This window comes from Telmatherina bonti, assembly GCF_933228915.1.
Source record: "Telmatherina bonti genome assembly, chromosome: 11".
NCBI classification, from domain to species: domain Eukaryota; kingdom Metazoa; phylum Chordata; class Actinopteri; order Atheriniformes; family Telmatherinidae; genus Telmatherina; species Telmatherina bonti.
In genome coordinates, this window is record NC_136629.1 from 35,313,942 (window position 1) to 35,336,388 (window position 22,447).

Consider the following 22,447-nt stretch of genomic DNA (forward strand, 5'->3'; position numbering starts at 1 on the left):
GTACTGAAAGTGTAAGCATTTTTCAGTCTTTGTCATGAAACAACATCATTTGTGCAGAGTACAGACACTGTTGTTACACATTCTGGTGCAAAACTGAGTCATTTGTTATTTTCAGTGTCATCTTTTAATTGAGACAGTAACATCTCTTAGTGGTGTTTTTTTTTCTATTATGAATTTTTTCCAACATTGGCATTGCTACAATAATGTCTATTCTCAAAGAATAAGTGTTGTTGTAGCAGTACCACTGAACACTTTTACACTTTTGCACTTGATAAGAGGAACTAATTCCGCACCCATCATGCATCCTGTCTCTTCTCTGAGTTCTTTCCAGCCAGTAAAAGTCTGTCTGATGTCATTTTCACTTTTTCTTTCTTTCTTTTTGTTTCATTCTTAACCCAGTCAACTTTATTGTATTTAAAGCAGCAGTGTGTTGATATCCAGTTGCTAGCTTCTCATGTGATTCCATTAAGCAAGAAACAGCTATCACCTCAGGCTTAATAAATGTCAACATACTATCAAAATAAAGCAACGTTTTAAAGGTGGAGTATGTAAGATTTTCAATATTTAAAAAAAAAAAAAAAATTACCTAAAAAATAACTACAATCATAATTATATATATATATATTTTTTTAAACATGTAGGTTCCAGTTTGTCCATATTTGATATGTTATTAAATTACAAGTTTAATTAATGACAAAGACCCTTCTTAAATGTTTGCCTCCCAATAAAAAAAATTTGTTTTTTGTCATTTGTCATTAATTAAACTTGTAATTTAATAACGCATCAAATATGAACAGATTGGAACCTACATGTTCAAAAAACTATCTAATTATGATTGTAGTTATTTTATTAGTTAATTTATTTTGAAAATATTAAAAATCTTACATACTCCACCTTTAAGGTTGGAAACTCATGTACTGTTGCTTTTAGTGTATGAATGGGATGTGGGAAAGTGATGAATTACTAAATAAGTGTTAAACTGCAGCAGTGTAATGTTAGCTTGGTGAAAAAGCTGGATTCTGTTGCTCCACTTGGAGAGCAATACGAAAGTGACTGGTTGAAGTTTGCACATGATGGCAACAGACTGATGTTTTATCATGTTTTATTATTTTCTTTGCCCTCCGTGATAAAAGCTGTTCAATTGAAAACTGACTAAATAAATCATGACAGTACATTTATCTGGCGATGCCAGGAGACATGACTTTTTCATGTCTATGTCTATAGACATGGACAGAAGGATGTTCTCAAAGTTTAAAGCCCGTTCTGTGTCAGGTGATCTCCTCTCTGGACAGCACATGCACGAGTTGCTCTCGTCTTCAGCCAACGTAATAACTTCTGTCAACTTTGACAAAATCATGACAAATGTATTCAGTAAATAGTCGATCACATTGCAAAAAAACAGTAAATGCCACTTCATGTCAGATTTGTGCTCTCTTCTTTGGTAACAAGAGTATCAGCACATGATTTGGGTCCAGGCAGCAGACTTTAGAGCCAATAGCAACAACATTTAGAATCCAGATTTTAATTGTAAAAATAAATTGAAGTTTTACTTAGATGAGCTGATTTACAATGAATCTTCTTCAAAATTACTCAATATCTAACCATTTTTTTTTTTTTCAGCAGGTGAAGCTGTCTCCAAACTGCCTCAAATGATTTTTTTTTTTAATTGTTCCCAGTTGGTTGAAAACAAACCTCATAAGGGATAGCCCCTCAGCAGCACCAGAGCTTCTTTACAAAATGTCAAGACAGCAGTGTTCAGGATTTGTTTTGATTGAGCATCTTTTGTTGGTTTTTGGTTTTATTTTGGAATTTAAAGTCTGCAAATTTGGGGAAGTTTCTTATTTTCTGTACAATTATTCAGAAATATGATTAACAAAGGTAATAACTCCAAGTTTTTGTGATTTGAATTGGCTGAAAAAGTCTTTCTGTAATAAAAATCCTTTCCATGTTGACCCAACACGGCCGAGTGAAAGCAGAGCAGTGGAATCGGAGGACAAAATCTTCCAGAAACACAGATACCTGCATGCACAAATATCTGCATAGAGTTTGTACAGACAAACATGGCCGCGCATGCCTTCACACATACATTGCAGTGCTTGATTGTCTTACCATCAGTCATTCTACCAAGTGGTAATTGAAAACACATCTCCCCCCAGCCCCTGGCACCCATTACAAAATAAGACACACTGCGGCTTTCTCCTCACAACACAAAGCATAATAACAAATAGAGTCAGAATGACCAAAAGAGAAAGAGAAGCATGCTGTAGTTTTTGGCCCAACTTGAAGAGAACATGCTCTCAGTGTTTGGTGGAGAGCCAAATCCATTTTTCCAAAAAGGGAAAAAGAAGAAATATATGTTTCCCTGACAAACAGATGAAGCTCTTGTCCCTGGTCGATTCATAAATCGTTATATTCTGACCTCAAGTCTTTGGAAAGTCTATTAGTTCCGGATGTCTTCTTATCCTCCCGTTTCTCTGAAATTTTCAACTTCAAGCACACAGAAACCAGACAGCATCAAGAGTAAAGAAACTATGGATGGATATATTGTATGCTGCTCTAAAACAGGATGTTTTGAGCTTCAAAAGAGACTTTTATAAATACTGAGCTTTAAAAATACAATACAAGTTGTTTGGAGTTATGATGGACTGTTTCAACTGAACCCAGAAGAGTCAGAAATGTATTTGTGCTGTTGCGTTGTTTGTGTATCTGATACCTTTTTAATGACACGTTATGTCGTCGTCTCAGCCATGTGCCTACATTACCCACAATGCATCTTGGCCACTGAATGGAGGGGGGAAAAAAGATTTAAAAAAATTTTAAAAAGACTTTTTTAAAAAATTATTTTAAAATAATTATTTTTACTGTAATAGAATGCATAGCAACTAAAATGCATGGATGCACAACACAACACTGTACACCTGCACACACACACGCACACACACATCAAATTCAATGTGAAGCACATATAACTATTAAAATACACCCCGTCTGCCATGACTTGGGTAAACAACACAAGATTTAACTAGCATCTGAGGACAATAACACCTGCACAACGTATATGTCTTCTCCATGTGGTCAGACTGCATTTTCCACATACACACACATACACACACATGTACACAATTCAGAGCAAAGGCTGATCAGTGAGGCAGAAAAAAACAAGTGAGAGGAGGTGGAAGAGGGGTGGCATGGAGCAAAAAAAAAAAAAAAAAAAAAAAAAGCCAGGCTGACAAGCAATGATTGATGTTCAGCCATCACGCGAGGCCTGACACTCGTTCCTTCCCCTCCCTCTGTTTGCATCAACAGCGTGTGTGTGTGTGGATCGGTGGATGTTGTCTAGTGTGTGTGTTCCAAACTAAAACCCCATTCAATCAATAAAGCAAGGCTCTCTGAATGGCAGGGCTGTTGCCAAGTTGCTGACTCAACAGATGAGGAAGTGTAGGGAAGCACATTTCACATGTAGATTAAAATCCTAGCATGGTAACCTTTAGCATGGGTTTGAGCGTGGGCGTTTGAGTGGTGGTGTGTTAGCGGCATGTAAACAAGTCCTACAAGTCAAGGTGGCGTGCACAACATGAGACAGACATGTTTCAGCACTACTGATATATAAACCACTGTAGAGGTAGTCTCATACGGTGGGATGGTATTTAGGATGTTTGGACAGGTAATAAATAAATCTCAAGTTTAAAACATAAAGATAGAAGGATGCAACTACCTAAAACAAATTACTTACAGTTGTGCTCATATTTATTCATACCCTTCCATTAAAGAAGAAAAAAATAACTGCCTGTAAAATAAGCTGAAATATACTAAAGTAGTAATAAATAAAAATTTTATAAAAATCATTACATTATTTTCTAATTCTGGTTCAATAGAAACATTTTTTAAAGCAAACAAATAAGATAATTTATTACATATTACATCAGTCATAAAGTAATATTTAGTTGAACAATCCTTTAATGTTTCCGCTCCAGTCAGGTGTTTTCTGTTCCTCTCAGTCAGACTTCTGCACCTGTTGACAGGTATTTTGTCCCACTGTTCAACAGAAAAGTCTCTAATTTGTCCAGGACACATTTGTTTCTTTGTTTTTTTACTTTTTTTCAACTCAGTTAAATAAAAAAAGAAAAAACAGTGTCTTATATTACTAAATTATATTTTTGCAAATTTTTAGTTATTGTTCCTTTTTTAAGTCTCCAGTTATTTGAGTGACTGTTGTAAATTCAGCCTTTTCTTCAGTGAAAGGGGATGAATACATATGAGCATAACTGTAGATTTAAAGTGAGACTGAACTATGACTGTTTTCTTTTCCAACATGAAATGAAATTACATGAAATAAACCAAAACATTTGCAGAAAGAAACTCTGGTAAATTTTGTATCTGCTTAATTTCAAAGCTTTTGCATTGCTTTGCCATATCCTTATGAGTTACTCACCTGTAGTTTGATCACTATTAAACAGCATGTTGATCATGTGATCATCTGCGTGAAACGTTGGTACAATACTCAGCAACATTCCTCAGAAGAAGCGGTTTGGTGGGTCATGTAGCCCTCAGCCCAAACCAGGGAAACCAGAGCGATTGTAAGAACACATAAAATGGAGTGATAAAAAGAGAAGCAAGTAAATAAAGTTTGTGTCATACATAACAAACATTCCAGACCTTTATCCCCCTCTGTTGCTGCCATCTGATGTCATTGCTTTGATTTGTTTTCGCTTCCTTCCTCTTCTTCAAATACCTGTCAAATAAACATAAAAGAATCATTTCTGCATCGCCAGAATACTTTATTAAATTGTCCAAAGGATATGAGCAACAACAAAAAGATGCAAAGGCAGAATGTGCAGAAGTTGTAACTATTTTAGTTGCAGCAGCAAATGTTTTTCTTCCTTCAGTCATTTTTATCTGCTGTTGGGCGTGCACGTCATCCTGCAGAGAAGGAATCTGAAAAGCAACCCTCCAGAAGAATAAAACCACCACATGCTTTAGTAGTGACAGCGTGTCTTTTCCATTTAGGCATCATTTAATCTGCAGAAAACAAAGCAATGCATCACATTTTCTGCTAATTATTTCTGCAGATGAACACCAGTGACTTTCCTGGAGAGTAAGATTTACCTGCAGTTCACACGTGCACCTCACAGAGGGAGAGTTTCAGCTGGAATGCTGCTGAAAAAATACAGATAAGCCTCAACTGGAGGAGCAAACCGGAGTATACATGGGCATGATGCAAACATGTCTGTGTGTGAACTGACATGCTTCTACTTATAGCATATTTACAATGGTGCAAAAGCCCAAACATGATGGTCTCTGTGTTTACATCATTACCACAGCACAATACAAGTAAGCAGAAAGGGTGCAGAAAAGAGCACGCAGCAGCTGCTGTTATCACCAGCCAGCCATGTTTACTTGCTGCAGCTCCACACACATACATGAGCACAACTGCTGCTTTTCAGGACTCTTAGAAAGCAAAGCACAGCAAAACATCAAGAGCTGATTTTGCAGACAATGTTTTTCTCATACCACTCCCACAAGATGATGTCTGGAAAATGTATGGTGTGCATATTTTAAGAATGTGGATAAAGCTTCTGAAATCTTGCATTTCTACTTTATTTTTAATAGATGTGTCCTTCCTGGCTGCCATGTTATTAGCTCACAGTACAAAGTATGACATGGGCTGCAAACACACACTCCAGATTGTCTCATGAATGCTTGATTCTGCTTGATCACTTTCTTCTGACTGTGGACAAATGTTCTAGATGAGTTTATTTATTGCAGAGATGTCATGAAAATACCTAAAGGGTTAAATGGCCATGAAATATGTGAGATTTTAGAAACAGAAGTTAAAAGATCTGCAGCAGTTGCTTCTAGCCTAACATTTCTGACATCCTTACACACCTCTTGTGTTTTTATCATGTAAAAAACTTAAACAGTCTTCTAAAGTTGTAAACTGGGACCTTTTCAAAATGCCAGCGAGTCTGAAAAACCTACGTATTCCCATTAAAAACAGAAAGATCATAAACATTCAGTAAGGCATCCTCTAGTCCACATGGAAGGACGCAGCAGGAACAGCAAGTTAGTGTTAGATGTTAGATGTTAGTGTCTGGTAGTATCTGTAACATTACAGTTTAACAGAAAAAAAGCACCATTTTGAAACTCTTTTAAGCATAAAGACTGTATATAATTGTAGAAAAAAATCACAAGTAAAAACTGTTTATGGCTTACTTACAGGAGCTCATAAAGAATCGTGACGTGCCTTCTGGTCTGCAGAGCTGGAAGGACAGATGTGATTCATAACTTTTGTTGGATTTCTCCTTCTTGTGCTGCCTTCCCACCCACAAAGTTCAATGTAAGGGGGAAATACATCCGAAACAACCCAGAGCAACTACAAACTTCATCCGAGTGTCATGAAGCGCCCCTCCGTCATAACTCATAACACTCAGTCAGGATAATTCTCCTTTCACACTTCAGCATCTCTTTAGACACATTTTAAAGGATGGAGTTCAGATAAACTGAGATCTTCTGTGTTTTCACTGATATGAAAACATTTCAACAAATGCTGCATGTTAAAATCTGAGGAAAACTTACCCAGTTCTCAGTTATGTTGCATTTATAGCTCCATGGATGAGTTCTTTATCTGGAGGTTCACGTTTCCCCTGATTCCCACCCCTCTTTACTGACTACAAGCTTAGTGATTTGCTTAACAATCCAAAGAAAAAAAAAGGAAAAATTGGATAATTTTGATAACAGAACTCTTGGTAAATTCCCACGCTGCTTGGAAGGTCCCAGTTTCTTTAAAAACTCAGCAAGTCTTAGAACAAAAACAAACAAATATGTGTGTTTCTCTCAGGAGAGAACGCGCGGGGCAAAATGTTGATGGAAATGTTTCATTTCTTTTCTTCCCAGCAGATGCTAAACGAGCAGCACAGATCCTGATTTGCATCTTTAGTTGCTTTGTTGATTTGATAACACTTATTTGCATTTGGAAGCAGCTTGTGTAATTTGACTGGGGACTCCCAATCTGCCTTTGAGGAGAAGTCTGCACTTCAAACGTAGCTGTGTGTTGGCATTCCTTTCCGTTCTTCCTGGTTTTAGACTGAATGTGAGACAGAAACATCTGTGGTGCAGATAGCCAAGTCGATGTCTCGTAACTGTTCGAGAGGATTGAGCTTATGTTTCATGAACATTTTTACAATGTTTCCTTTTATTGAACTTGAAAAGTAACACAGAAAGGTAGAAACTGGGAATATTAATAAACGTGTTATGAACATCCTACAAATGTCTGGAGTCAAACCTGGAGCTGGGATTACTGATGGACTTTGGTAAAAGTTGTACATTTTATGACTGTGAGGACGTTTGTGGTGCCAGTCATCTAAATGGAAGATGGAATATTTTTATAAAGTTATTTTGTTCTTATACAGAAGTGATGTTGTTGATCCAGTTTATGAGTTAAATGGGTCGAAATTTCTAAATTCATCAAATTTAATAAACTAATTATTGTGTTATAAATGTGACAGTCAATCCAAAAGCCCAGTGTGGCATATGAGTCTGTATGACGGAGAAAAACGTCACATACGATGTACAGAATGTGTGCATGAAGGGTCTAGAAACGATTGCACAAAGCTCACAAAGGTCACTTCTCGTTTCCGTATATTTTGTATATATATATATATATATATATATATATATATATATATATATAATGTGTGTATATATATATATATATATATATATATATATATATGTGTGTGTGTATATATATATATATATATATATATATGTGTGTGTGTGTATATATATATATATATATATATATATATATATATACACACATATACGGAAACATACGGAAATATAATATAACATACAGAAATATATATATAAAAATGCACAAGACAAAACAAATTTTTCATTAAAAAATCAGGGATTTATTAGATAACATTAGCTGCAAATTTAAGACAGAAAATAAACCAAAGAACGTTAACGGTAACAGTAACAAACATGTATTTATTCAAATGTCATTTGCAGTCTAGCATTCAATCAGATTTTAATTTAAAACCCTCTTTTTTTTTTTTTTTAATAGAAATGTGCAACAGATCTGAAAACTTTGTCCTTTGTCTCGCATCTGCAACCAGTTTTAAATGAGAACCAGATGATACAGCAGGAGAAAAGGGCAAAAAAAAAAACCTGAATCTCATTAGCTGCTCAGCGTCAGCGTGCAGATGCAGGCAGGGCCCAGCGTGACCCTGAAGAGGTCACAGCAACCACTGTGTGCATGTGTGTGCAGTAGGTGGGAGGCATGAGAGCAACGGGGAACCCTGGGACCTTTAATCCTGCAGGAGATGGTCAGCTGGCAGGTGCTTGTGTACTTTGCCTGTGTGTGCGTGTGTGTGTGTGTGTGTGTGTGTGTGTGTGTGTGTGCATGCATGGGGAGGGTCTTGGTGCTCGGGGGGCGCTACTGGTGCACTGCGGTTGAAGTGTACGGTTGATCTGCTTTGCACATTGCTAAGGGAACCCCTTGGCCTCAACAGTTTTGCTTTCCCTTGCATTTTCCATGGTGTGTTTCTGCATTGCTTCGCTTTGCGCGCGCGTGTGCGTGTGTGTGTGTGTTTGTTCAGCAGCTGGATTTCCACTCAGCTGGCCTCTCTTTATGCAGTTCTGCTTTAAATAATGAACTGTGTCTCTGCACAGTGGGAACCATTTTAACTTGAGAGCTCACAACTCACAGGAGCTAGCAACACTTAACATTTTAGCACCCACCTTACACATCCAATCCGGTTCTTTACAAGAAAGTAACGACTAACTTTCCAATTGCCTCCTTTAAGACGAGGTGACGTCACGTTAAACCTCTGATGTAAATCTTTCACCATAAAAGTCTGATGATGAAAAAAAAAACCCAGTCATGTTAAAAAAGATAGCAAGCTTCCCTGCATCTGTTGCTTTCCAAACAACCTTTTTTTTCACCTCAGGGGAAGATTTGGCACCTCACTGTAAAGCCCAGCAACAAAATTACCTCAGCCTAAACCTGTCAACAGACCATTACAGCCCACGCTGACTATTACGGGCTGGGGAAAAAAGGGCCAAAGCCATTGTAGCGCAAAGGTGTTGGCAGATATGGGCCGGAGGAATGTGGCAACAGGGGTATTTGTTGGCTCTGTGCAAGAGAGTCTCGCTTCTCAAAACATAGACCCTTATCAGCATGCTTAATAAAGCGTGTTGATGCCGGGATATCAATACAGGATCAGTTTAGATGGAGAAGATCCTCCTAAAATATTGGGATGATTGAGGTTTGAATAGTGCACAGTATGCAGAATCTAAAATGAAGCTTACTTGATTGCAGAGCTTTCAGTGAGCTGATAAATCCCTCCAAAGATGCTTTTTGTATGTATTCCTCCCTTCCATTCCAAAGCAATGATTAAAACTGTAATAACAAGACTGGTTGGTAGACACTCCATTCTTATCGCGTTTCCGTCTGGGTGATTTTGACCTTTACATGACTCACTTTCACAAAAATCTATTTTAATGCCTCACTAGTTGGAAGTTAGTAGAATAAGCACGTCAACTACAAAAACATGCAGAGTAAAAAGTTGCTTTCTGAGCATTAAAACAAGCGATTTTGACCCATTTGGTCTCAAACTGAAAGTTTTATATCAGATGTGAGTTCAGATCAGTCAGATTTAATGTTAATTCAGGTTCGACGTCCCACAAGCTGGTAATTCCCTTTCTGTGAAGTTTTTGGCTTAAAATGTTTAACTGAAAATTTAAAGTGAAGTGAAACGCCAGGCAACGATGAAGGAGTCGTTCCAGTGAGTCACATGCAGATGTGCCTGAACAACTGATCTAAAAGATCAGACATCTTTCTCTAAACACTCCGTGCTGCTGTCCTGTCATGCTCATGGGCTTTCCATCACTGTCCTCTCTGCGGAGGGAGTGGGGGAATTTGGCAACTCGCCCCCTCAGCTCCCCCATTGGGAAAAGGCAGTCATACCTGGAGGCCCATGAATGGAGCCCTCAGGTAAAGCGCTGTTGAAACAAATCTAAAGCTGCCTAATGACACGCACCGTGAAACTCTTCACAGGTCATTTACGCTGCTGACAGGCTGCTGCCTCGGTGCTGCACACTTCCTCCTCCCAGCGTGTGCGTGAGGCAGGCATGACACACATGTACAGCTTGATAAGAGAGAAATAGACAAAGTTAGAAAGTATGAAAATGTGGGGGAAAGAAAAACCGTTGCATGTGTGATGTGTGTTAGTTATACACTGGGAGGTAATCCTTCCACTCCAAAAGGAGCGTTTAGGCTTTCTGCAGCATGGGAAAGCGATTAGAGATGCTATCTCCTCTGTCTGCTCAGCACTTGGTCGAGGGAAAGCAATAGCTACCTTGGGTCGTATTTCTAAAGATGTTTAATTTATGTTTGCTGTTCTTGGTGTCTGTTTTTTTTTCCGTACCACGGATTGCCCCTGGAAAACTTGGCCTCATATTAATCTGCTGTAGATCTATTGGTAATCCTGTACAGTAGTATGCCTCAAGGTCTCATTACTCACTCCTACAATATGAAGCCCATGCTGGGATAAGTACAGATAAACAGCAGGAGAGAAGAAAAGGACAGAAGAAATAAAGCCAGTCTCCAGCTAAGGTTTCCAGGTGGGTTTAACAATCCACTTTCCCCTTTAAATAGGATAGTCATTAACTAGGAGAAGAAGAAAAGAGTCCGAAGATTTATATTACCAAGAGAGGAATTAGCTAAATTCATAAGAATTTAAATCAACTCTAATGATTTGTGTGTTAGGGCTTCAGAAATGGACTCACACGTTCAGATTGAAGGCATTGGGAGCAAAGTGGTAACGTCACGTATCCTCTGCTGGGAAACTCTGACATGCAGAAGACCACTTTTCATCCTGAACATCTGCCTCATGTGGCATAAAAAACTAAGATTAATAAATGCAGCTCAAGTGCAGAGAAAGAAATGCATTTCTGTGTTTTTCAGATGGATTATGCTGGATGGGGTGGTGTAGTGCGATCGTTCCTGAACCTAACCGAGTTCTTTTGGTTCCATAACCTAAAGGGTTTTACATGAAGCAAACACAAAATTAACATTTAACATTCAACATCCTATCTACACATTTGAGTTTGTAGAAAAACAGACAATTCATTCTGCAACTATTTGATAAAGTTATGCCAGTAGTTCCAACTAAGCTGCACAACATGTGGCTGTTAATATCTGTAGCTTGGATTTCCATAAATCAGAGCACAACATCTGGGTGCACGATCTAATTTCCACTCAGGATGGTGCTGTTGCAGCAGCAGTATCGAACAGAAACACATCTCCCCACCTTAATGTCTCACATAGAGGCTCTGAAACTCTGACCCATGCATAAGCAAGCAGATTTTGAAGCTTAGAAGAACGATGAAAGCACATGAAGCACATTACAACTAAACAAGAGATCCACTTTACACATGACACGGAAATGTAGGAAGGAAAATTATTCCAGGTAAGAAAACAAGGCTAAATTCACAAAAGTCATGCAAACTACTAAAATACTGGCTTAGAAGCAGGTATACATCCTGCATAAAGGCAGACTGTAAAACAGTGCAGCTTTCCATCATTATAATCATTTTAATCTATAACGGGGCGTATTTTTATAGATAGAAATATCAGTAAAAGTAAAAAAGGTAGAAATTCTCTCCTTTACAAGATCAAAAAGTAAAGATAGCCCTACGTATATGTACTTTACTTGTAACACAGTTACACATTGGTGATACATGTCACTCTAAAATGAAGTTTTTCAGAGGAAGACTACATGAAGACTAAATGCATTGTAAGGTCAAATAAGTGCATATCTATATAAGGCAGGGAATTGTGTGTGAAGGGTGTGTGTTAGACCAGAAGGAAAAATGAGTTTTGACCACTTTTACCTGTAATACGCTGTTAAATGCTGTTTGTTTGGGGACATATAAATAAATACACAACTGGGAAATAAATAGGCTTTTAACAATCGTTGACATTTTATTAACACCATCCACACCAGGTAAATGTGAGTCACCAACTCTTCCGGATCGTAACATTCCAGTGGCTGAAAGTATTTGCTCACCCCCTCCATGCATAGTATCTGATCCCAGCCTGCAAAGCAGTAGGATTTTAATAAATGTATAAGCCTTGAAAAATTAATTCTTTAAATTATTCTTGCATGAATAAAATAAAACAAACAAACAACTCAATGTTTCCTGCAGAATCTCTACAGTTTTATATACGAAATACAGTCTCTCGGACAACCATCAGGTCTTTTCAGAACTTTGTGTATTTACTGGCATAAAAACAGTTCTGTCATAAACTTTCTAAATTGTTCCACCTTCCAGAACTTTTCCCAACTTCATTTAAAGTCTTCACACGTCACTATCAAGCTTTAAATTCCTCCTCTTTGGAAATCAAAACATTCACATAAGAATAGACAGTTTAAACAGGTGCTATGGTAACATAATTGTAACTGCAGCAATTACTGCCTTATTCCCGACCAGCAGCCATAAATCACTCTTCCTCCACAAAGAGGACGTTGTGGCGCTCCACTCCCGTCCAATAATCAGAAATTGCTCCACGTACAGCGTGACGAGAGGCGCTGAAACAGCCCATTCTTCTGTTAGGCGGCCGATATTTTCCTCTCTATGGCGACATTACAGCGATCCTTCAGCAAGCACGATATTGTACCTGTTCGACACCTGTTAGCTTTAGCCAAGGGTTTCATCAGATAGTTGAAATAAATACTAGTCATCATCATAACCATAATCATAATCATAAAAAGCAGGGGGCCTTTATGAAGCTGCCAAATTGCCCTGCCATCTGATTTACAGTCAGGCTGGGCTGGGGAGGGGAAACAAAGGAGCAGGGAGGAGGATGGTGTCTTTTATATGCTCAGGATGGGATAAATACTCAAATATACACACCTGCAGACCACCCGTCTCTCTCTCCCTCTCTCTCTCTCTCACACACACACCTGGGAATTCTAGCAGGCATGTAATGGGTGGGAATAGGCTTGAGGTAGGAACACTGAGGAATTCTCCTGGGATCACAAAGACGAACATTGTTCTCCTCTCACACACAGCTCAGCAGGTGAGGAGAATGATAAGGGTCCACAAGACAAATTAGTCCTCATATTAAAATAATCCCTCATGTCTAATAACAATAATATTCTCCCCGGAGAGGCGCCTGCGTGTTCACAATGATCTTTCTTTCCAGACAGCAACTTGTTGAAAACAGATTTGAGTGTTTGTGAGACGGGGCCGTCGTATCTACTCGCCCTGTCAGCAGCCCTGAAATATGCAGAGGTCGGAGCAACGGGTGCCAATAACCGGAGTGAGGAGGCTGTTTGTGTTAACGGAAAATCCCAGCCAGCTGCTGGGAGTATCGATGATGCAGCCAAGCACGAGGCCTGAAATGTGGACAGTCAGACAGCTGAGATGCAACCAAAATGCTGCGTTCAAGGCCACTGACCTGTTTTCCCTCCAAGCATTGATTAAATGTAGCCTTCTGCTTTTTCGTGTCGTCTTGGTGATGATCACGCTGTACAATGGAGGTGATAAAACGGTGATCATTGTGTTACAGCAGGACCTGACAATGGATGACACCAACCAGGCAGCCAGTAAACACTGAGTGATGCAGTGGAAGCAGGACACCTCCATGTCTGCAGTTCCTGCAGAAAGCTTTGTGCTCAGCATGAAGGAGATGTTGGCAGGGAAGGGGAGCCGATGAACCAGTGACAGGGTGACAGGGGGAGAGAAAGCAGACCCGGTCTACTAGTGTTCCTGCAAAACTTAATGATACTCCCGTTTGTCATGTGGGGGGGTTGTTGAGTCAGAGACCAGGCAGAGCGAACTCCCAGAACCATGTTCACCACTGAAAGCTCCCAAACTGGTACATGAGCATGAGAACTGGGCCATGAAAACCTGAAGAAAGGTGGCCCAGTCATTCATTCAGTTTATTTAATTTTCTCAAGCTGAATCATTCATTCATTTATTATCTTAACCGCTTAGTCCGATGAAGGGTTGCGGGGAAGCTGGAGCCTATCCCAGCAGTCGTTGGGCGAAAGGCAGGGTACACCCTGGACAGCTCGCCAGTCCACCGCAGACAAGCACAGACTGTATATAAAAAGATGGACGTAGCCTCCGTGACGTCACTCGTAGGTTTCTGAAGAGCTGAATTGAAGCTCGGTGGGCGGTTCCTACCGTCGCCATCTTGGCAGAGTCATGTGCGTTGTCTCACCCAGAAAATACAAATATGGGCAAAGAGGGGGAGCTGAGAGGGGGGCTGTGAGCGTCATGGTGGATGATTGACATCGAGTGAACTCCGAGCTTTCTGTAGCAAACAGCTAACCAAGCTAACCCGGAGATAACGGGAGTTAACCAGCTAATGGAAGTAAGCAGGCTAAAGCTAAGTTACGTTGCTTTTTTTTTGTTTTTGTTTTTTTTGTTTTGTCCAGCATTTAGGCAGCAGAATGATGGTCTGGATGCTGTGTTCTGCTGAGCAAATTTTCTCTGCCAAGGGAAACCTTATAGATATAATGATCCCCTTGACTTTCTGAATTTTTATTTTATTTCTATATTTATTTTGTATTATTGTTTGAATTGTAGAGTTTGTACTGCTGGACCAGAGAGGACAGACGAAAGACAGAGAGAGAAAGGCGAAAAAACACCTCATAATAAAAGTGAAAGAGATAAAGGGAGAGGAAAGGGAGAGAAAAAAACAACTGAAAAATAACCCTAAAACAAAAAGAAAAAAACAACCTACAGATGTATACATATACACACATACATACACACACATACACACGCATACATACACATATATACACACATATATATATATATACACACACACATATATATATACATATGTACACACATACATATACACACACACCTCTATGCACACACATACATACGTACAAACATATACGCACTCGCCAGTATTAACACATATACATACACATATAAGCCAACTTTAGATCATAGTAACTAAACTATGAATCTAAAAAGTTAAATATAAATGAGAAACAAACAGAAATGAGAAAACTAGCTGCTGTTAGTGAATAAAACTGCGTGACGACTCGGAGACTGTGTCACATGCAGAACATGCAGAGTGGAACGTGTTCCGGAAAAGGTGATCATGCCAGTGTGACCCCTCCCACCCAAAGGCAAGAGGCACTCCAGGAGTACCCCCGAGACCAGGGCCATCGGCAGCACCCCCAGGCGCAGACCCCAACCGCCCCACCCCGGAGCCAGCCATGCACCGACCCAGGAGACGGCAGAGGGGGGTCCCAGCCAGAGTCCCCCGCAGTCAGGAGGAACAGGCCCCAGCAAGCCCGGACCAGCGAGGACCGGCCCCGCCGGGCACCGGCCACCCAGGGCAGACAGAGCGCGGGCCCCACGGCCCCAAGAGCCCGGAAGCAACCCCACACCCCCGCAGCCAGAGGGCCCAGCCCACACCGACGGAGGGCCGGGATCCCCAGACCGCCACCGAGCGGCAGCCAGGCCGCACCCCAGCGCACCAGCAGCGCTCCCCGAGCACCAAGACCCTCCCCATGCATGCACACACACACACAAACACACGCGCCCACCCACACACACACATACGCACGCACATGTGCACCCACCCACCCACCCACCCACACCCACACGCATCCACACTTCCTCCTTAAGCACACCCTATGCACCCATTCTCTTACACACGCTCAAACTTACACTCTCCTACCCCCGTTCTTTATACTCACACACCCCCTCACACACACATCCCTGCTCCCTCTATAATCACCCATTCTTCCATACACGCATACCCCACTCTACACACACACATACCTCCCTACATCCCTCTATCCACATTCACACTCCTCATTGTACACCTACCCCATCACTCCCCCCTACCACCAACATAACCCCACATACACACCCCCACCCATCTGCATACACCCCCCTTCCTCCTATCCCAGCGGCCACTCACTTTCCTAAATTCTTACACCCTGATTCCTCCCCTTACTCCCTCTACTCTAACATTCATTCACCACTTCATCCATTGGTTCATGCACGCCCTCACCTTTCTTTCCCAACGTGTCCCCTGTGAGATACCCCCGGGGGAGCAGGGGATAGGAGGGCCCCGATCAACTATCCCCCACCCCTGTCAACGCCCCAACACCACTCCACACATGCAGCCGATCCAGCACCACCCAGGGCCAGCAGCAGTCCCACCCCTGCCAGGCCAGCCCAGACCCAGGCCTCCTGAACAGCACCACTCCCCCACCCAAACTCCTCCGGCACAGCCCCGGAAATAGGGGCGTGGCAGGACCCAATTGTCACCCCTTCCCTCCCAGCTTATGAATGATTGTGAAGTGTGTGTTGTTTGCAATTAAAATTGGGAAGAAGTAACCACATCATGTTGGGAGCGGGACCACCAAAGCAGCCCCGCCCACTGCACACTGCATGGCCCGCCCCCCAAAATATGTCCATGTGTTGTCAGTGTGTGTGGTTTTTTTTTTGTGTTATGTTGACTACGTGTAACTAAAACTGGGAGGTGAACCGATGCCGGGTGCAGCGATCGAGACCACCTTGATGGCCTCTCTCACCATCTAGATCAACGTGTCCACCTCCCAACGCCCTGCCTCTGTGTGGTGGAAGAAGGGAAGGAGGGGGGTCCGGGGATTTAGGTCCCGAGGGAAGCGTGCCTCCCTCAAGAAGATGAGCCACCTGTGGCACGAGGCACGTCCCCAATTCCCGGGGCCCCCGAAGGCCAGGACAGGCCAAGGGCAGCTGCCCCAACAACCAGGGCCCTCAGCAACACCAACAAAAGAGCTGCCACCGGCCCCAGAAGGCACCAACGAACCACATGCAAAAGTGGGGGGGGGGGGGGGGGGGGGGCAAGGAAGAGGAGGGGCGGCAGAAGGAGAGACAGACCAAGCCCACCGCCCCCACACCCCCAGGAGACGCCCCCACCCAGAGACACGTTGCAACCTCCTTTACACACCAACACATTCACACCCCCTCACCATCAGCCTGGTATACACACACATCTACACACAGACACACCTACAGACCCACACATACATCTATACACATACACACCCATTCTAACAGATACAGGACCAAAAGTTTAGTCCACCTCCAAACCCCTACATCCCACTCACCCCCCTGCCCACCACAAAACACCCCTTCCCATTCTACCTACCCTAGAACAAACCACCACAACTCCCCACTTCTCTCACTGAAGTCCTACCCCTTTCTTAATCATGACCCTTCACCCCCCTATACACCTACATACACATGCACCCCCCCACTCCCCCCTACACACGGACCACTACCCCCCCATAAACATGCACCTCGACACTCCTCTATATACACACCCCTATCTCCCATGCATTTAACACCAGATTATCCACACACAAGCCCTTATCCCCCCCCCCCCCCCCCCCCCCCCCACACACACACACACACACCACCCACTCCCTCATCCACACCCCCAACCCCCCACACAATCATGTACTATCACATTCCCCAAAACCTCCACTCCCACACATACATGCCCTAACACACTCCCCCTTACACACAACCCTACCCCCCACAAACTCATGCTCCACTACACTCCCCATAAACCCCCCACATATAAACCACCACACACCTCCTACACCCCACACACTTATGTACTATCACAGTCCCCTAAACCTCCACCCTAACACCCCTCACATACTCCCGCATACACACACCCCTCACCCCCTGTACCTTCATGTACCACTACAATCCTCTATACACACCCCACATGTACACCACCACACTCCCTCATACGTACCCCACCTACACCCCACACACTCATGTACTTTCGCACTCCCCTAAACCCCCACCCCTACACCCCCACACATACATGCCCCAACACACTCCCACATACACGCACCCCAACCCCCCATACATTCATGTACCACTACGCTCCTCCATACACACCCCATACACACACAGACACCCCCCATCCTCAACTATCTTGGGCCCGGGCCCCTCTGCTGGGCACCAGGGCATGGACCCGCCCCCACTGCAGCGGCAGGTCCAGGTCAGCCCAACCCCCCCACGGCAGGGCCGAGCCCCCATCCCCGAGAGGCAGGGGACAGCCCCGGGCACCGGAGCCCATGACCCGCACCCAGCCCACCCCGCAGCGGCACGGCCACCCGTCACGGAGCCAATACCCGCCGATCCAGCCTCCGCCAGAGACCTCGCCCCACCACCGCAAGGCAACTCCAACCATTGATCCACCCAAGGCCTCCCGCTAGGTCTGGAAACCTAGCCCCCCCCAGTAATGAAGCAGCCAAGATCCCCGTCCAGGTGTCCACCCCAGACCCACAGCCACCTGAGCCACCCAGCCAGTCCCCAGCACCGAGCGGGATGAGGTCACACTCTCCCCCCTACACTAAGTGATGGAGCTGATCTCAGGAGACCAGAGAGAGTGAAATTCAACTGATTGATCCTTTGAGGAGGCAGACATCATTTCCATGCTGATGTAATCTAATAACAGATTTCTAAACTGCTGGATACACAGATTCTGTTTGCTTTTCCAGTTCACAAGGATAGTTTTCTTTGCGATGCACAGGCTACTGAGGATTGGTTTTGCTAAATTAAACCCTATGTTATTTTCACCTAAGTGACTCAATAGGCACAGTTTGGGGTTTGCAGGGATATTACATTTAAACCAGTATGACAGATCTTTACATACCTGGAGACAGAATCTCTGGACAGGTAGACAAGACCATAAGGCATGATAGTAGCTGTCAATTGTGTTGTCAGTACAGTATGAACAGATATGTGATTGTAACAGACCTATCTTGTTACGTTGTTAACCGGCTAAAAACCACGATTGTTCTACGTTCTTACTTGAAGCGGGAGATCGGGTACCTGTCAATCAAAATGACACGCCCCTAAATATGCCGAACTTCGAGAATTACTTTTAAACGGGCGAGTTAGAAAAAATTTCACTCCCCCCACAGTTGTCATGAAGGTAAACCTGACCTATTAAACCTAAAATGTATTTTTGTCCCAGGCTGTAAACATATTTATTTCTGCTCTGAAGTTGGTCTTTTTAACATGGGAGTCTATGGGGATTCGCTCTGTTTTGGACTGACAGACAGGAGAAGTAGCAGCGGAGGGAAGACAAAAGGACAGACAGGAAAAAGAAAGGTGGATGGAAGGATGTAGAGGAGAAAAAAAGGATGATGAGAGGGGGTAATGGATGGAAAGGCGGGAAAGGGAGACGTCGAAAGGACCAAACAGAACTGGACGTGAAGAGAGAATAAGGCTCAGCAGGTTATTAGGGGTGTGGTTGAGGTGCGGACCGCTCCCGAACTGAAGGTAACACGTTAAAGCCGGGGTAGGTCATGTTGGGGAGCCAGCAGGATTTGAAAGTGGCGCCCTGTCTTGGCTCCTCCCCCTCTGGTTTTGCTATTTGCGATATCCAAGGCTTTTTTATTTGCAGCTTTTTCCACCAATGATTTTCTCTTTCTCGGCTGTTTAGCAGGAGGATGCAAATAAACCGAGCCAGGTCGGGAAATCCTTCCTGCATTTTCTCAGCCATGTTTGCCTTCCGAGTTTCTTCTTCACTACTTTGTATTTTCATCCTAACACGCTTTTTATATGCAGGGTGTGGCTATCAGGTATGCGCTGCAGGAGGGGGAGGAGGGGAGCCAGGAGAAGAAGCTTATGAAATATAAGAAATGAACAGCTTCAATTCGGTCCGAATGTTTGATCAGAGTTTTTACAGATTTACAGTAAACTGAGGGGTCTAACTATATTTCTTATTGTTTATGATTACAAAAAGTACAGACTACTATCAGGACGAGGAACCACTTCACCCAGAGTTAAAAAAAAAATCTCTGAGCAAGATTACCAACTATAGCTCTAAGTACGTACGTTCTGCTTGCTCTGAGGTATTTTTCTGTACAAAGGTTTGAATTCCAGCTGCAGCATGTTGTTTTAATGCTCAAACTGTGGAATCGGCCTCTGACACTTTTATAAAATGCTAAAAATATGTCTGTAGAATGTAAAAAAAAAAACAAAACCCTTTTTAAAGAGTTTCAGTATTAAAACAAATCTCTCACATCAACGCAGACTCACAAATCACCTCCACAAAACAAACCCACTGCTGAATGTATTTAAAGTGTGATGATTAGTTGATTTCAATAAATTACCCACAAAATGCCATCAGATGGTAGTTATCGGTACAATACTGACGAATTAATGAGCAGAAGTTGCATTCAGCAGTGCGACTCAGATATTTCTGGCAGTGTTCATCTCTCCTCTCTTCCACACGAGCCAAAAAACAAAGTAAATCTACTGAGACTTCAGTGATGGAACAGAATAAAACGAAAAAACAATGTAGAAATATTCCCTATCAAGCACCTTTACATTTTTACTTTGAAATATGATGATTTTCCACTGAAATATCAGACATGGCAGAGCTTGAATGTTTTCTCACCCAATCCACAACATGTTATAAAACCCGACATGCTTCATGAGTAACTTCCCTCCCGTACATGGATAGTAAAACAAGGATGACCAACTTGCGAAAAAATGGGAAATATCCCAAATTTTTATGAGGTTTTTGTTTGACCCTGTAACAATAACAAATAAAATGGACATTTTAATGGGGATATTTACAATTTATTACCATTTGATATGTTAAAGCAGGGATGTCAAAGTCAAATACACAGAGGGCCAAAAAAACAAATTGGCTATAAGCCGAGGGCTGGATTGGTTCAATGTTTATTAAAACATATTGAAATGATTGCACGTAGCCTAGTGAACCAAGACCTAACACAGTGTATTATTTAATGATTAAATGAATAATCGGGAAAACATTTTTCAGCAGGCACACAGACAAGAACAAACTGCCTTCAAAGAAAAATCACATGTCCTGAACATTAAATGAATAAAGTAATATTTTCTTATGGCTCTGTCAGTAAGTTAAAGAGAAAACATTTTCAACAGGCAAACAGCAAAAAAGCAATTTTCCTTCAGAAAAAAAATACATTCCTTATATCAAGATAAATGCATAAATGAAACTGCATGCATTATAAGCTGAAAATGCAATATTATGCTGCTCTGTTATCCTACCAATTACTGCTTCAAATAGTAAAATGAGAAAATATAGAATAAATCAAATCAGTTGTGTTCTTTCTCATGGCTCTTATCTGCAGTTTCCCCTGAGTCCATTAACTGAAACATAAATATAAGTGAATAAATAAAATACAATAAAATAAAATGCAAAAATATATGGCACACAGACAAAACAATACTTTCTGTGTGTTTCTTAGACGTTTCATGGTGCCTTCTTAGATTGTATTCTTTCATTACAGTCAAACTTTCTCCACACAGAAGACACACAGGTTTGCCATTTACCTCAGTGAACATGTACTCTGCCTCCCACCTAGCTTGAAACCCCCTGTTCTCAGCATCCACCTTCCGTTTAGCCATTTTTTGGGGAGGAGGTAGCTGAAAGTTGACATCTGCTCTGACTGCTAATGAATGATGAAGCCGAGGTCCGCTTGCTGCGCCGCAGTGAGTTCGCGGGTTACCGTTGCATTGTGGGAAATGTAGTATTGGTGCGTGCAAAACACCAGCGGGTGGCTACAGCCTGCGGGCCGGTTCTAATACTAATCAAATATCATCCCGGGGGCCATAGATAATTCATTCGCGGGCCGAATCCTTGACTTTGACTTATGTGTGTTAAAGTTATCATAATCGTCTGCTTCTTGGTGTCTTTTAGGCAGCAAAGACAAATTATCAGACTGTGTTGTTTCGCCTTACAGTGATGCAAAAAGTCTCAGAAACTATCAAATGTGTCACATGGAGCTTTATGGGGTCGATGCTCAGAATGAAGTCAGACCACAGATCAGTGCCGTGAGAAACCGTCCTGATTGGACGAAACCACCACATCTGGCTTTTATAAACAACTAAGTCGACTAAAACGTTGTAGACTTGCAGGTAAAGATGAGGGTGTTCATTTAATCTGTCTAAACAGGAAAAAGCACATTACTGTTGTTGTTTTAACAAACTGTTTTATTGTTGGATTGACATTTTTGAAAAGTGCATGACAAAAATAACAAACAGAACAAAGCTGCAGCGATACAAGTCAATAAAAACTGGTTTTAAGCCGTGCAAACTGGAAATGAAAAAGCTGCAACGTGCACACAAATCAGTCCGGTGAAATGTTTAGTTTGGTTCTCCGAAAGAAAAACCGTTGTGCAACAGAACTGCTTTATGTTCAACTTGTGGTGAAATAGTCCTGGTTTCATTACTTTGCTTTTCTTAAGGTATTAATCAGAATCCTTTCAGGTCCTGCAACTCAGAGGGCTTATCAGACAGATAAGGTTAAGCACATAGTTAGCATCAGTGTAAACCATAAACTACATGACAGACAGTCACAAAATAGTGTTTCCATTTCTTT